Below are 17618 nucleotides of genomic sequence, written 5' to 3' on the forward strand. Positions count from 1 at the left end.
CAATTCTCGAAATTGTGGCAGTTCATGTCCTGAGTATAGTCTAGTCATCCTGCCATCTGGTCAACTTCTCCACCTGGTGCTTTAGTATCTACAAGACAACTCACAGGATATGGCTCAGAATATCATCTATAGCCCTTGAGAAAGAACTAAAGGTCCTTGACTATGCTTAATGACTACATTATTATTATTTGGTCTCCTTTGACTGTTTCTCCTTTCTTTTTGCGATTCTTACTTCTCTGATTGAACTTATTCTTTGACTAAAGGTTTCCACAGACAAAAAGCAGGCAGAGGACACGGTGGGGGTGAGGGGACAAGGAAAGAGGCTCCTGCTCCATCTCACTTCTGCCTTTCTTCTCAGAGCAGAGCAAACATTAATGTAACGGGAAAATGCGGGCTTAGAAGTCAGGGAGCCTGGGTTTGAATCTTAGAGCTGTCACTTAGTGGTATGTGACCTCAGGTCTGAAACCAAATCCATTTGAGTCTCAGTTTCCCGTTGAGAAAATGAGGATCACAACTTTCTATGGCTGGCGTGAGGTTTAGAAGGAGTTTGAGGAGTATTTGGCACATACATGGACTCAGCCCATTTTTCTCTCCTCTAAGCCCCTCTGCAAAGCTCCCACACTCTCTTCTTGCCTTTTGTGCCTGGTGTCTGAATAGCTCTCTCCTGGGTCTTAAAGTCCTGTGCTCCCACCAGAATGATTTCTGCCATGGTCAAGTTTTCAGAACCCCTCTCTCCTCTCCTCCTCCAAAAATCACTTCCCTTTGCCAAAGTAGCTTGACGTCACATCATCATCTAAGCAAAGGAGTTGAAGGTCCAGGTGAACTTTACTGAACAAAGCCTTCCGGGTGGTGATGCTCGATCCTTTCCAGCCCTCACAGGAGCAGATTAAGTCACGAGACTGTGAGTTGGCAAGTACAAGGAGATGGTTGGGGCAGGTAGGTGCCTCTGGGACTCCTCTGGGGCATGCATTCTTCCTTGCCTTGATTCATCCACTCATGCAGTGAACATGCGGTGATTCTCCAACTGTGCGAGGTAGGGGATAGAAAGATGACTCAGACAGTCCTGGAATTCAAGAAGCTCAGAAATGGAGAGCGGACAGACTCCTAACAGACACTTAGGAAACTCTTGAAGGAGATGAGGCCTTCAGGAAGGCTTGAGTCTTGGATAAACAAACAGATGAAGAGGCTGGGAGAGGGTCTATCAGATGAAGGGATTAGCGTTACCACAGGCAGATATCAGACCCATGGTGTGCATGGGGAGCCCAGGGGTTCCATGGCTGGTCTATAAAGCTTCAGAAAATGTTTGAAGAGGAAGTAGAGAGTCAAGCAGATGCCCATTGATTTTTATCTGAGGTGTAGGGAAACCCTAAAAGCATTTACTGGGCAGGGTGTGGATGTTCAGATGTAACTACATTTCTAGCTAAACTCTTTTGAGTACTTACCCCTGTACCAAGCATTGTATGAAGAGTTTTACATTAATTGCATCATGTAATGTAGCTTTCCTTGGGTGGAGTGAAGGATGGACTTGGGAAGGAGGGCTGGTGTGGAAAGACTGGTCAGAAGACCAATAGATGGGTTGTGGAGTGGGAGAGGGGCAAGTTGGGGTGACTGCTGGGAGAGCAGTGCCTGGAACCCAGCCTGGGAGGGGGGTTGACTAGGTGGGCAGGGCTTGGTCCCTTGGAATGCTCTGTGGGGGGGATGGTGGTCCCCAGCTGGAGTGAATGTGTAGTTTAACCCTGGACCCCAAATCTGAGTGTTTCACTCTTTCCTAGTAGGAACCTTCCCTCACCCCTGCAACACACACATGCCTTTGTTCCACAAGCAGATCTCTTTCAGGGAGGAAGTCCTGGCCATAAGGCTTTCTTCATCTGTGCACTGACAGCTTAGGCGCAGGTAGCAGGGCCCGCACTGCAAAGAGAGCAGCTGAGCATCCACAGGGTGAGACAGGATGCCCTTGAAGGCAGTGAATTTCTGCTGTGCCCCTTTTATACAGCCACATGCTCCTTGGTACCGGGCACAGGTGTTGTTCAGTCGCTCAGTTGTGTCCGACTCTTTTCGACCCCATGGACTGCAGCACGCCAGGCTTCCCTGTCCTTCACCATCTCCCTGAGCATGCTCAAATTCATGTCCATTGAGTTGTTGATGCCGTTCAGCCATCTCCTCTTCTGTCACCCCCTTCTCCTGCCTTCAATCTTTCCCAGCATCAGGGTCTTTTCCAGTGAGTCGGATCTGTACATCAGAGGCCAAAGTACTGGAGCTTCAACTTCAGCATCAGTCCTTCCAGTGAATACTCAGGATTGATTTCCTTTAGGATGGGCTGGTGTGATCTCCAATGAGGGGTCATCTGTGATCTCCGCGTCCGGTTAACAGAGGTGAATCCTCTCCGTTAACCGCAGGGTGGCCGCGCCTCTCCGCTCGGGGCGTTGCCAGCGCCTCCACAGCCCAGCAGAGGGCAGCATTGAGACATCGACGACGGAGCGGGAGGCCCCGGGGCCCAGCCTCGATGCAGAGCATCGGGACCCGCGCCCTCTGCGGGCGCCGACCTTTCAAGCATTTCTCGGGGGAGCCCTTTCTGCCGTGTGGTGGTTGCCCCGAAAAGGAGCAGGTGATAGGAATGAAATATTTAACAATTTCTGTTCCCCAGAATGCAAATGAATTGTCATTTGGCATTTTATCAGTTGATGACACCTTCTTCCCGCTGAAAGATGGTGCCGGAGCCGCTGAACGCGGTGGCCGGGTATCCCCACCTCCCCACTCCCTCCCCAGCACCGTGCACTGTCTGTGGGGACGCCGCCAGCAGCGGGAGGAGACACGGGAGGGAGAGATGAAGGCTGAAGTCAGTAGGGACAAAGAGCTGCGGACCTGGGACCCGGGCAGGAGGGACGGAAGGCAGGAGGAGGTATTAAGGATGCAGGCACGTTTTCAGCGAGGCTGTGATCTACAAGGCGGCAGAGCATCGCAGCCTGATGAGGGAAGCCGAGACAGCAGAGAGTGAGGGGAGGCGGGCACCTTGCTCTTCCCCTTGGCGACAGGTGTCTCCTTCCATATTGATTCTGTTGATGAGCAGGGAGAAATGTTTAGCATTTTCTTTGTCCTTCATCATCTCCACTGACCTGCCATTCCTCACCTTGCTTCCTGTTGCACTGCAGCAGACTCCTGGGCACACCCTGGAGGCTGAAAGTGACCTTGAATCCTTCCCTGTTTGGCCAGAAGGGCGAGACTGTCTGCATTTTCTGTGTTTCCATTCTGTAGATGCTGAATCAGTGTTCCAGACCCCGAGCTAGTCCTCAGCACAGCTCTGAGATGTCTGAGATGTCGCCACCATGGTCCACAGGCTGTCCAAATTAAGAAAATGTTTGAAGAGGAAGTAGAGAGTTCTCTCAGAGAGAGAAAAACAAATATTGTATATTAACGCATATATGTGGAATCTAGACAAAAATGGTACAGATGAATCTATTTGCAAAGCAGAAACAGAGGCACAGAAATAGAGAGCAAATGTGTGGACACAACAGGGGAAAGGGAGGGATGGGATGAACTGAGACAGGGAGGTTGGCATATAACACTACTGTCTGTAGAATAGATAACTAACAAGAACCCACTGTACCGCACAGGGAACTCTGCTCGGTGCTCTGTGGTGACCTAAACGGAAGGAAATCCAAAAGGGAGAGAGTATATGTATAGGTGGCTTTCCCGATGGCTCAGCGGTAAAGACTCCACCAGCCAATGGAGGAGACACGGTTTTGATCCCCCGCTTGGGAAGATCCCCTGGAGGAGGAAATGGCAACCTACTCTAGTATTCTTGCCTGAAAAATCCCATGAACAGAGGAGCCTGGTGGGCGACAGTCCATAGGGTTGCAAAGAGCCGGACACGACTGAGCAAATATCTATATAGCTGACTCACTTGGCTGTACTGTAGAACCTAACACAACATTGTAAAGCACCTATAAGCCAATAAAAATTTCAAAAAGTTAAATCCACTTAAAAGGGCACATTTATAGAGACCAAGAGGAGAAGGGTAAGGACAGTTGAGTCAGTCAGGTGAAACCCAGAGATGTCCTCTCCCCTATCCTGATTAAATTATCATTAAACAATAATGATTTCATTGGGTAAAGTTTCCTTGCTGCCACAAAAAAAATTGGAAACTTTGCTGTTCCTCACATCGTTGCACTTCTTTATAGATGGTATTCATTCTTTCCTTTGTATGATCATGCTCAAATCCTGAGTTTTACCCACATTCCTGGCTTTGGCGTAAATGAAATCTCTCTAGTTTGATAATCATGAAGACCATAAAAACTCTACTGCTGAGTCATCTGGATGTGGAGTGAAGTATTTCTCCTGCTCTTGTAGAAGTGATTGATGTGTTTGGTTGGTTGAATCAAATGCCTACCTGGAACAGGTAAGGGAAATGTTTGTAACTGGCCAAAGAAAACCCAAAGCATAGCTTGGAATATGCATGTCTTTTTTTTCTTCTTCTTTGAATTAAAATATCTTCAAGTCATTTGAAAATGTGTTAGTGATGAGTCATGAGAATAGTGGGGTGTCCAGTAAGTCAGGCTCCTCTGTCCTTGTTCCTAAGAGAACAGGGGTGGCAGAAAGAGTAGAGATTTGGTATCAGAAGAAAATGGGTTAAAATCCTACCTCTGCCTTTTGCTAATTTTTTCACTTTCTTGAGCTCATCTGAGCTCCTTTTTTCTCAGATGTGAGATGGGGTAATAGTAACAGTTGTTTCATCAAATATGCACAACTAGGCATATAAAACCTCTGCAGCATGGTAGATCCTTTATAACATCAGCCCTCCCCTTCCTCCTTTGTTTCTTCTTTTCCCTCTCCTTTTTTTCAAGTTACCTCATTCAAAAAAGCATAGATAAACATGGAGACAAGAGGAGCTTCACTCTGTGACCTCAGTTGTATATCAAGTCACTTAAGAATCACAGCATTCAGAAAATAGCATATATATAGTAAATATTTTTATATTTTATTTCTGTATTTATATGTTGAATATTGACACACTAACCAGTATTTTGACCAGTGTGTATATCATTAGCATGACTGTGGAGCCTTTACAAAGCACTGGGTTAAAATCATACTTTACATATTGTTTTAGGGACATACCTAATTAGTTAGGTGCAACCCACATTTGAATTCTTTTCCTGCTAACTAGATTGATCAACAGGTCAGCAGAAACCCTTGCAAAAGGGTGACTGAAACAGGACTTTCTTCTTTTGAGAATGCCTCCTTTACAAGAGGGACGGTCTCTTGGTCAAGGTTAAAAGAGCGAAACAGAGGGGTGTTGTCTGTCCACGAGGAATTCCCTGGCCCCAGCGGGGAAGGGAGGCACATGTTCCCACACAAACCCCAAGGCTGGCTTAGAGGAGGGAGCGACTCACAGGTGAGGGCCGGGGATACTGACCCCTCACTGGATGCCTCATTCAGTGAAAACAGAGCTGCCGAAAGGTTTTTCCACTTGTTTTCGGTGACAGTTCTATTTCTAGGAAGTTAAAAGAAGCAACAATGGTTACTGCTACTGTGGAATTATTCCAGATCAAAGAGAGAGCGCTTTGTGATTATAAAAACCTTGGGTGTGAAAGAGAATGTCATCTGAGGCTTAAAGAAATTCCTCAGCGTAGTGGTCAGATCAGGCACATATAAATTTAGAAATTTAATTTTCAAAATATCCTAAAAAGATCAGTGTAAAATTTCACTTAAAAATTTTTTTTTAAATTGAAGTAACATTGGCTTATAACATGATATAAGTTTCATGTGTACAACATTATATGGCTGTTTCTGTGTACCCTACAGCTTATCACCAAAAATTTAGTTTCCATCCATCACCATATCACCCCCCCTTACCCATTTCGCCCACCCCCTGCCCCTCCTCTCTGGTCACTACTAATCTGTTCTTTGGGTCTGTGTGTTTGTTTTTGTTTGGTTTGGTTTGTTCACTTTTTTAATATTCCACATGTGAGTGACACTGTATTTGTCTTTCATTTATTTCTTATATAGGTTTCCTTTCTATCACTTTCTGCTTTACCCTTGGGGAACTTCTCTACATCCTCAAATAAAAGGTATGAGCAAAAAAAAAAAAGATACACAAAAAGCAATAAATGGAGAAGTGCTCAATTTCTCTTTTCTACCTAATTTTTTTTTCTTTTTTTTAGGGATGAGAATTGTACTGGAAGTGGCAGACTGATGACCATAAAAGGGACCCAACATTAGATCATGATTGTAAAAGTGAGGCTGTTAGGTTTGTAACTTTCTAAACCTCTGGTCCCAAATAGATTTTGTCTTAGGACACTGAGAAAAAAACTTTCATTTTCAACTACAGCAGCACTGTCAGCAACCTCTGGGGGATCCTGGAACATGATCCAGGGATTAAAGTTGGAATTTTTAAGGGGAAAATAAAAATATATGTTCCCTAAACTGGTGAGCCTATGTATAGAATAGGAAAGATTCTAGAGCACATATTTAGAACAGAGTTTCAAAAGGGGAGCTTTTGAGTATTCAAATTCATGACTCAGCACCAGTTTAATGCCACAAAGACCTTCTTTCTTTGTTCATTGGGTCTTTTTCGTATTAAATAGCCAGGTGAATTAATTAATTTATTTATTATAACTATGGCTTCACCTTTGCACAAATTTGTGCTAAGTGAGTTTTTAAAAATTTTTATTTATTCATTTATTTATTTTTTGAGCTGTACTGGGTCTTTGTTGCTACACAGGTTTTTCTCTAGTTGTGGTGAGCAGGGACGACACTCTTCGAGAGAAGGTGTGTGGGCTTCTCGTTGGTGTGGCTTCTCTTGTTGCAGAGCTTGGGCTCTAGGGTGAGGGCCTCAGTAGTTGTGGCTTGCGGGCTTAGTTGCTCAGCGGTATGTTTGGATCCTCCGGGGCCAGGGATGGAACCCCCGTCTCCTACATTGGCAGGCGGATTCTCTACCACCAAGCCAGGAGGGAAGCCTGTTCATCGAGTCTTGAATGAATGCGTAGGTGTGTTTGGATTTTAGCAAGTTTCTTTCATGTTTCTCTTTTACGTGGACTGGCTCATTATATTTTAAATGAATTGATAACTGCCTGTCCATAACCCTTTACTGTCTCTTCTTGGGAGATACTTTTATTACGAGTCAGATCTGATTATTGGTGTCTTGCTTATCAAATCTGAGAGTGAAATGTAGAAGACCAGTTAAATCCTAAGGACAATATCTGCACTAAAAAAGAAAGAAAGAAAATATTAACCGGGTGGCAAGATGGCTTTAACAGAAAAGAGGTAAGATGTAGGTCTTCCTCTCCACTCAAAGTGACAAAATCACAGGGTACTAGTGATCACATTTAGCACATGTGACAGACTTACTATACATACTTAGTTGGCTGAGCGCTTCCTGGGAGAACTAATGAGATACAGGTTTTCAAGGCTGATAGTGACTTTGGCACGCCTATGTCTGGAAGCACAGAAATCTGGTTAATGGAAGGGTGGAGTTCATAACAAGAGAGTGAGGACACAAACCTCGGTCAGACCAAATTTAGACCCACTCCAGTGTTCTTGCCTGGGAAATCCCATGGAAAGAGGAGCCTGGCAGGCTCTAGTCTGTGGGGTTACAAAGAGTCGGACACGACTTAGTGACTAACAACAACAACAATCCAGTTTTGAACACTATATTTTAAGATGAACACTATATTTTAAGATACAATGACAAAAAGATGTGTATATTTGAAATGATAGAGGAACAGAGATATTTAAGCAAGAGGATAGAAGCCAGCTGTGTCTACATGCCCACACATGCCTACACAGGCAAGTGTGAGCGTCATGGTGTCTGGCTTTGAACATGAGCAGAAGCTGAGGAAAGAGGGCTGGAAACATGCTGTGTGGTTACAGGAACATTCCCGTTGCAGCTTGAATGCCGCCTTCTCAGGGGCTCACAGGAGACTTTTGTAAGCCCCATAGAAAGCAGCCCCCACCCCTCCCTGCTTCAGTTCTTCTATAAGGCTTAGCTTGAGTTGAAATTTTTGTTCATCTGTTTTCTTTTTCTCCTGTCTTTATCCACTAAAACATAATCTCTCATGAGGCCAAGGACTTTCTCTCTTGTTCAGGGCTTGGTTGCAGGGCCCAAGCTAATACACAGCACAGAGTAGGTTCCTAACTACTAATAGCCAGAAGAAAGCAAGTAAGGCAGAAAACATGAATGATTTCCAACAGGCAAAAGCAGAAGCAGTGCGTAGAGTTCGGCAGAGACTAATTCTAACTTAATGGGACATAGGATGATCTAGCAATTGGCAGTGTCTGGGGTTGGAGCCAGTGTTTTCTGGGACGGCTCCCTGTGCCTTGCTGTATTCAAAGAGAACCCTGCGGGCCAGGACTAGAGCGAGAAATGGATTCAATGACTTCTACAATTTATTCTGACCTTGAGATTAAGCTAAAAATACTTTTCCTATTTAAAATTTCTCCTCCTCTTTAGGAATCCAGCATTCTGTGACACTGACCAGACTTATCAGCTTAAGCCACGTGGATTTAAACCTCTGGCTGCCACGGGAGAAGGGAAGAGGTGAGCCTGTGGCCGCGCTCAGAATCTGTGACCGTCACGCTGCTCAAAATCCCCCATCCCTAGGAGCCCGAGGAAAGTCACTCATAACTTTTGTTTCAGTTGGGGAAGATGAATAATGATACCTTCCTTACGGACACATTGTGGCCTAATTAAATATTTCAAAAGTATTCCTATGACCCCCAGATAAATGACACTGAGTAAAGCCTAAACAACCTTCTTGTTCTTTGTAGACACTTCCCTGTAACCATCCTCACTGCAGCACCTAACTGTGTGTGTGTGTGTCTGTGTGTGTGTCTCCTTGGAACAGATGTGTGGAAGGCCAGGAGAGCTTTATCATTGTGATGCGATCTCTTGAAAGATTTGGCTTAGCTGCCACACTTCAGTTTCACTCTTATTTATTTCTGGTCCAGCAAGACCTGAGTGGTATACAGGGCCAAGGTCATGGCACTTCCTGCTGTTCCTTTCCACACTTTTCTAAGCTTGGTCTTCTGAGGCCAGATGCTGGGGAAACCTGCCTTTTCCTATTCTGTGGTCCCCAAGCTTCTCTGGGTTACTGGGAAGCCTAGTTAGGATTCTACTCTGGCCCCCAGGAAGAGTCAGCCGGGGAGCCTGCCCTCCCTCCCATTACAGACCCCTGTTGAGCTGGGCTTCCTCTAATGCTGCAGTGATGAGGTCCTGGGTGCCTGGGCCAGGATCCCTGGCTGGAGGGGACATGTGCCGTGCTGGGTTATGCAGTTTCTGCCCTCTGGGATGTCATGATCACCCTTTCTTGCCCTCAGGTCCCACCAGAATCCCCAACCACCGTGATCTGCCTGTCCCCTCAGTCCTACAGAGATGGGCTCTCCTAGGGCCAGCTGGGGCCAGACCCTGGAGCTGCTGTGTCGACACCAAGGGTGATGCTTCCTCTTTTTTTGGAGGTCGATACTCTAGGGGTTTCCCAGGTGGTGCTAGTGGTAAAGAACTCACCCGCCAGTGCAGGACACTAAGAGAGGTAGATTCAATCCCTGGGTTGGAAAGATCCCTGGATGAGGACATGGCAATCCATTTCAGTATTCTTGCCTGGAGAATCCCATGGACAGAGGAGGCTGGCAGGGGTCATAGAGTCGGTCACTGAGGCGACTTAGTACAGTGCACTGGGAGGGTGAAATTCTGGGGCAGCTGAAAGTCATTGTTCCCGGGCATGAGTGACAAGCCTCCTGTAGCTGCAGAAGGGGCTGACCCACCAAGGACAGCAGAATGTGAAGTGAGGCCAGAGAGAGAGCTGGATGATGTTACAGGGCCCTGGATACACCAGGAGAAAACTTCTGGGTGGTGGGAATCCATGCAATTTCAGATCATATTTGAGCAAATCAGATTTCTGTTTCTTGCAATGAATAAAATCCAGACTACTGCACTGGCTTCCAGGGTTAGAGGATCACAGACTCTTGTACCCACGTGCACGTAACAGGAAGTCAGTGTCGAGGTGGAGAGAAGCGACCGCTGGGGCTCTGACTTGTTCGTGCTGTAATCTGGGTGGATGAGGAGGGCCAGTTCTCAAGTCTGGTGCTGGCCAGAGGATGCTGGAATAAACCAGAACAGGGAGAGATGCCAGAATGATGAAACTAATATTTATTGAACATTTACTGGCTTTGAACCCTAGGCTATATTCTTTAGGATATTATCTTGTTAATCCTCAGGACAATCTTACAAAGTAGATGTGTATGTGTGTGTGTGTGTGTGTGTGTGCTCACTCAGTTGTGTGTGATTCTTTACCACCCCTGTGGACTGTAGCCTGCCAGGCTTCTCTGTCCTTGGGATTCTCCAGGCAAGAATACTGGAGTGAGTTGCCATTTCCTTCTCCAGGGGATCTTCCCGACCCAGGGATCAAATCTGTTTCTCCAGCATTGACAGGTGGATTCTTTACCACTGAGCCACCAGGAAAGCCCTATGAAGTAGATACTGTCCCCATTTTACTGATGAGAAAACTAAGGCTTAGCGGAGTTGTGACTCTTTCAAGCACCCACAGCTACAGAGGCAGAACTTTTACTGCAGTGGAGATCAGTCTGATTTTGAAGTTGTTGCCCATTCAAGGACCCAGAGGGCTTCTTAAAGTGAGAGATTTCGACCTCAAGGAGAGCTGTGGTTCCTATGGAAAGTGTGAAGGGCGGGTGGTGGGGAGCAGAGCATAAGGGGGTCCTGTCACATGACCTCTCACAGGGCCTGGCATGTAGCAAGTGGTTCACAAATATGTCCTGGAAGGAGGAGCTTCCAATTCCTGTTTTTCCCTCAGGAAAGGGGTCCACTTGACCCTTTCCTTGTATGTTTTCGGATCTGAAATCCTTAAAGTCCTGGTTTATTCAAGTTGAAGGGAAGAGGGCAGGTGCTTGCAGAGGAGGGGGAGATTTCAGATGCCACCCTCTACCCCTCACTCTGCCTTGCAGGCCCACGTGGTGGGGGGAGGAAAATACTGCCCCCCTACACTGTCTTTTTTTCCCATTTCTTCTTCTTGGTTGGCTGAGATTCTCTGTAGATCTCTGGAAAAGGTGACTTTTAAAGCAAAGAGTAACTAGTGCTACCCACCAGAGTGTTTTCCAAATCAGCAAAAGTGTAATCAGTTCGGACCACCCAGAGGAAGCACTTGAAGTGGGCAGATCTGCCTTTTAGAAATGCCATTTCAAATGCTCACATATGGATTTTTGATGCCTAATCAAGGGGATGTAATTAAAATCCGAAATCGCAGTGTTGGCGGAAAGCAGTCGCCAAGTGGCTGCCGAGCCAAGTGGCTGCTTCCGAGGCTGTTGGAAACGTTTCCACGCGGATGAAAGCGGGCGCTCCCAGCTGGCAGCTGCAGGAGGGGGTTGCTCCAGCGGCAGAAGGTGAGACCATCGGAAGTGCGGTTGTGGTCTGTTTTCCGTAGCTGTCACGGTAGACGGAAAAACAGGGTCCTCCAGTAGTGAGAATAAAGTAACAGGAGAGCGGGCTGGTGCCTCTGAGGGGCAGCCTGGGGGAGGGGAAGGCGCGGTCCCTGATCCGGGCTCCAGTCTCCCCAGGAGGAAGGCGCGGCCTCCGGTTCCGGGAAGGGGCTGGGGCTGCCAGCGGGGGGCTGCCAGTGGGACTCCTGCCTCCCGCCGGCTGTCCTGCAGCGCTTCTCCTGGGTTTCCAGTTGTCTCCAGGATTCTGAGGGAAAGGATGAATTTTTGCTACCTGGTGGGCTTCTGAACCTGGAGTCCTGACGGCATTTCCAGGTAAAACTGCACAGATGGAGTTAGATGGAGTTCAAATGTACAAAAATAAAATACACACGAAAAGCAACTGGTCCTTTCAAGATGCTTTATAAGCCATTTTAAGCTAGATCCCAAGATTTTTAAGAATGACTATCTGGGGAACTGGAAAAAACAATCTACAAATCAGAGATGAATATTTTCCTTCTCCACAAAGAAAAGAAAGCCAAAAAGCCTCAAAGAGCAATAACAAGAGGCTCAGTACCAGTCCTGCCTTTATTGCTTCTTTTTCAGTGTCTGGTCTTTTTTCCCCTTGGGTGTTTGCCATTATTCACAGTATTAACAAGGAACCTGAGATCTTTTTTTCCCCCCCTAGTGGAGCTTGTTACTTTATTTTTTAGGTAAGCAGAAATTGATTTCTGTTTGCTCTGAATGGAGCTGAAATGAAAGAGGCTTCATTCAACAGCACCATCAAATTCAATGCAAGAAGTATCTTTTTTCTGCCAAGCATTCCAACTCAAAAATCAGAAACAACTGTGTCATTCCGGCCTTAAAAACTGAAGCTTCCTAAGTGTATGCGGGTGCTACATCCTTTGGGGGGAGAGAGGGGATTATTTTAACACATGGTTTGATCCTGCAAAACAAACAAACAAACAAATAAACCCAAAGTAATACCGAGGAATCTAGGCTATATCATGGTTAGGAACAGGGCAAAAAGCTTGACAGATAGCCCTCTGTTCAAATTCAGGATTAATTAGCTCTGTGTCCATGAACATGTGGTTGAATCTATCTGGGTCTCTGCTTCTTTAATCTAGAAGATAATAAAGATGAAACCTCTCTCATACTGTGGTTGTGAACATTCAAGGGGATGCTGACCGTGAGGGTCTTAGCACAGACTTAAGGCCCTGCAAATTCCCTCCCTGTGGTTTTCCAAGCACTCAATATATTCATAAGGCCCCTACATGATGATTTTGACAATGATAACTGCAAGGAAGATTTTCCACCGAGACTTCAAAGAGACCTATCTGCCATGGATTAAAAAAAAAAAAATACTATTCTTAAAATGTCAGCTTCCCTATGATAAAAATCACTTTAGAATTTATGAAGGAGAAATAGGAAATTGAAAATCGGTCAGGCTACTTACTCCTTAATTCTGATTTAGAGCAGCCATAAAACTCAAAATATACCCGCTCAGTGCCCTAGCACTGAAGAGGTTTCTATGCAGTTCTCTAGAAATGAGAATAAAGGCCTGTGTTCTGGATCAAGGGGCCCCAGAGTGTCAGGAAGAGCCCGGGCCTATTTTTCTTTCAGTGGGGATGGAAGACAACAAACTAGGACTGTGTACTTCGAAAATGCCAGCAGCTTTTCAGACTTACTTTCCTTAACTTCCTCTCTCTTACCAGAGAGCTTGAGAAACTAAAGTGAGAATTAGACCTCAGGGAGAAATGCCCCCTGGTTTATGCCGGTCACCTCCCAAGCTTGAATGCTCTCAGGCTTCTTTCACTGTTGATTTCTTTCTTTCTTTTTTTCTTGCTGTGCCATGCAGCATGTGGGATCTTAGTTCCCCTACCAGGGATCAAACCTGTACCCCTTGCAATGGAAGCTCGGAGTTGCAACTGCTGGACCGCCAAGGAAGTCCCTGGTTTCTCCTGTTTGCGGACAGGTCAGTTGCTGCTTCTCTGGACACACAGCAGACCCAGTGCAGTCCTCGTATGTGTGAGAATTGATTTCTCTCTGCCTTTCCTTTCCTCCTGGTGGGAAGAGGCTCTTTTCCATGTAAACATATCAAATTCATGTTAAGTCCACACATCAGCATTCAAAATTTTAGCCTGGGCACCAAAGTCATTTAATGGAGAGAAAAAAAATATATTCAGCTGGCAGTGCTGGGATAACAGTGTATCTGTTTGGAAAAATAAAGAATCATGTTCTATCTCACAACACACACACACACAAATCAGCTGAAGATGGATCACAGACCTAAGCAAGAAAGCAAAAATGATAAAACTCCTAGCATAAAACATAGAGATATCTTTACAACCATGAGGGGGGTATATATTTCCTAGAGAGGACATAAAAACCACAGACCATAAAAGAATAAACATTAATAAATTAGACTATCAAAATTAAAAACTCCTGTGTATTAAAAAAAACACCATCAAGAAAATTGATAGGCCATTTGCAGACTGGGAAAAATAATTCACAACACATACATATGACAAATGACTTGTATCTAGTATATCAAGAACTCCTGCAACTCAATAATAAAAAAGACAACCAAATAAAAAATGGACAAAAGAGTTAAGCACTAAACAAAAGATGATAATGAAATGGCAGCGAGCACATGAAAAATCACACAGCATCCTTCAGGAAATGCAAATGAAAATTAAAATGAGCTACTGCTGCACACCCACTATAATGGAAAAAATGACCAATAACGTGGGGTGATTGGAACTCTCACACATTGCTAGCCGGAACGTAAAGTGGTACATCCTGTGTGGCAGTGTTTTTAAAATTAAACTTACATCTACCCAATGACTTAAGTATTTATCTAAGAGCAATGGAAACAACATGAGCAGGCATGTTTAGAGTAGCTTTCTGTATAATACCCCGCAACTAGAAGCATCCTGCATGCTTCTCAAAAGAGGGGATAAGCAGACTGTGATACATCTCTACAGTGAAGTATTACTCAGCAATGCAAAAGGAACAAACTAATAATATATGCAGCTAGATAGATGCATCTCAAAAACAGTTTCCTAGTGAAAGAAGCTAGATCTCTCCATAAGCCAAAACCTACCTTGTACATTTCTACTTATATAACATTGTGGGTAAAGCAAACTGTGTTGTGGTGATAGAAATGTGATCAGTGATTGCTTTTGGGGAGCAAGAATTGAGTGGGGAGGGACAGGCAGGTTTTGGGGAGTATTATCATTATTCTGTGCTTTGATGCATGTTTGTTAAGACTGAGTAACAATACACTCAAGATCTGGGCATTTCACTGCGCATGGATTAATCCTTAGTTTAAAAACGAAAGTTACCAGGGCAAGGTGGTCCAAAGGCCCAAACATTCAATAAAAAGATAAACAAGCACTAGGGACGTGCTATACAATATGATGGCTGTAAGTTAACTCTGCTGGGTGATACATAGGAAAGTTGATAAAAGACTAGATCCTATGAGTTCTCATTACAATGAGGAAAGATTTTTTTTTCTTATTTTGTTTTTTCTTTTCATTGTATCTCCATGAGACGATGGAGGCAAACTAAATTTCTTGTGGTAAACATTTCACAATATATGTAAGTCAAACCATTACACTGTATGCCTTAAATCTATGCAGTGATGTCTATCAACTTTATTTCAATAGAACTAAAAAAATAAAATTAAATTAAAGCCATAGTCAATGGATCATGGGTTGCAAAAGAGAGCTTTCTTTGTCAGGCAAGTGCTCCCTGCAGAGGACCAAGCAGCACGTAATGAAGGGCTGGATGACTTGAGCTACAGGACAGAGTCCCCTTTGCTAGATTAACCTAAAGGGGCAGCAGCAATGTGAGTTGAGGTCAGAGAGTGGGCAAGGGTAGGAAAGAAAGAGGATCAAGAGAAAGTCCTCATTTGCCTGTCTGAAATGGGTTCTGAAAAGCTGGAAGATGAGGGTGGGAATTATAGAGAAATATGTTGCTGTAGCAGCTGGCTTTGATTGAAAAAGGCAAGGTTTTAGTTGCTCAGTCATGTCTGACTCTTTGGGACCCCATGGACTGTGGCCCGCCAGGCTCCTCTGTCCATGGGATTCTCCAGGCAAGAATACTGGAGTGGGTTGCCATTCCCTTCTCCAGGGGATCTTCTGACCCAGGGATCTAACCTAGGTTTCCTGCTTTGCAGGCAGATTCTTTACCATCTGAGCCACCTGGGAAGCCCATACAGGAGCTATTATTATTGTTGTTTTAATAGCTTTATTGAGGTTTAATTTAACATACAATAAACGGCACACATATAAGTGTACAGTTTGTAAATATTGACCTATGTATACACCTGTGAATTCATTCCCACAATCAAGGTAATGAGAACACCATTCCCCCCAAAGGAGTTCTTAGCATTCACACCGTTTTACAGATGAGACAGTTGATTTCATTTGTATGAGGTTGCACAACTGCTGGGTGGGGAGACAGAAGCCTTGTCTGCAGGGTTTCAGAACCATGACTCTTCCCACAACACCAGCACGTGTCTCTCTTCCCTTCTCCCCAGCCCCCTGTTTCTCTCTCTTTCTGTTTCTGTCTTTCTGTCTGTCTCTCTCTCAGGTATTACTGATCACTCACTATTTATTAATAGCTCTATATTTAGATGCTCAACAGTGTCATGCTAAACCAAGAGCAGTGGTAAGCAGCAAAGACAATGACAACTAACACAGGTGACAAGTCTCTCCAACAAGCTCTTTAAATATGGTGCCATATTTCAAGCAACGTGACTCTTAAGCTCTCAGCTTTGCAATCGGGCTGACCCAGCTTTGAACTCCAGCCTCCACAGCTCCACTGAGCTGTCCTGGATGATTTTAGCAACCTTGTTGAGCCCCAGCCTACCAACGGCATAAGGAGAATCATGATGCTCAATCTCAGAGCTGGTGTGAAAATCTCATGGCAGAATTGCATAGCACAGAGCTTAATAACAGCAAATTCTCCCCAAAAGTCACTGTGATGATGAAAAGCATCAAAGTTGGTAAAAGGGCACATCTCCTCAAATTTTAAGCAATAATTTTTCTCTTTCAAGACTACAATTATTTTTAATGCGTATATATGGAATCTAGAAAACTGGTACAAGTGAGTCCATTTGGAGGGCAGGAATAGATATGCAGACTTAGCAGACTTGTGGACACAGTGGGGGAAAGAGAGGGTGGGATGAATAGAGACAGTAGCATTGACATCTATACACGACCGTGTGAAATGGATGGCTAGTGGGAAGCTGCTCTATAGCACAGAGAACTCAGCTTGGTGCTCTGTGATGACCTAGAGGGGTGGGATGATGGGAGTGGTAGGAGGGAGGCTGAAGAGGAAGGGGGCATATGCATACTCATGGCTGATTCACACTGGTGTACAGCAGAAGACAAGACAGCATTGTAAAGCAATTATCCTCCAACTAAAAAAAACACTACACTTGTTTCTACATAGGGAAATAGATTACATAAAAGAGCACATGTCAATTTTCCAAAATTCACCGAGTACTTCATGGAACATCAGAAATGCAATGTGGTCAAAAAGGGCTAGAGAAAATCAGAAATGGTCAACATCTGCCTAATTCCCTTTTTTATAAGCTTATTTTTACTGAAAACCTCTTGAGCAAAAGATATGACTGTCTTAGGCAATAGTTTAAAAAAAATGAAAAACGACATCTCCATCTAACCACCTGGCTGTCAGGCCGAGAGTGAGTTTCACAAGATCCTATTAGCCCCCATTTCATTGGCTTTAAATGCCAGGGCTCCATTTCAGCACATAAAAACAATCATCATTGAACAGATCAGTAAGGAATTTGAAAAACATTTTCTGGGTCTTGTGGTTAATACAAAAATCAAGTTAATGAATTATTATTGAAATAAGTAGTGAATTTGAATGTTGAAGAGATCAGCAGGTCAAGACAGGAGAGAAATTAATCAGTATAAAAAGTGTGGTGGAGGAGGGCCAATTTAAATGGATTTTCTTAATATTAGCAAATGAGAATAATCTAAGCCAGGGTCATTCATCTCTTTTTGATGTAACTGAAACCTCATCTCAGAAATCTTGGTCTTCTAGATGTGCTTCAGGCAGTGGTCAGGGTGCAAGTTGCTTGCTTTGGAAAATTGGTCCTTTGCTTTCTGTTCAGTACGGAGATGGGATGGCTCACAAAGCTGAGCTTCATTCACCCCTTG

At 44.6% G+C, this 17618-nt stretch overlaps 1 long non-coding RNA gene across 1 annotated transcript in view; it reads left to right on the top strand.

The window, feature by feature from the left end:
• LOC133042614 (uncharacterized) overlaps window positions 1–8735 on the top strand; it is a 92753-nt gene extending 84018 nt beyond the window's left edge. The window contains exons 3-5 of the long non-coding RNA XR_009689538.1: window positions 6004–6065; window positions 6159–6244; window positions 8447–8735. This is a non-coding gene — a long non-coding RNA (uncharacterized LOC133042614). The remainder of the gene's footprint in view (window positions 1–6003; window positions 6066–6158; window positions 6245–8446) is intronic.
• Window positions 8736–17618: the final 8883 nt, after the last annotated feature.

Source organism: Dama dama, chromosome 21 (assembly GCF_033118175.1).
Source record: "Dama dama isolate Ldn47 chromosome 21, ASM3311817v1, whole genome shotgun sequence".
Taxonomy (NCBI): Eukaryota; Metazoa; Chordata; class Mammalia; order Artiodactyla; family Cervidae; genus Dama; species Dama dama.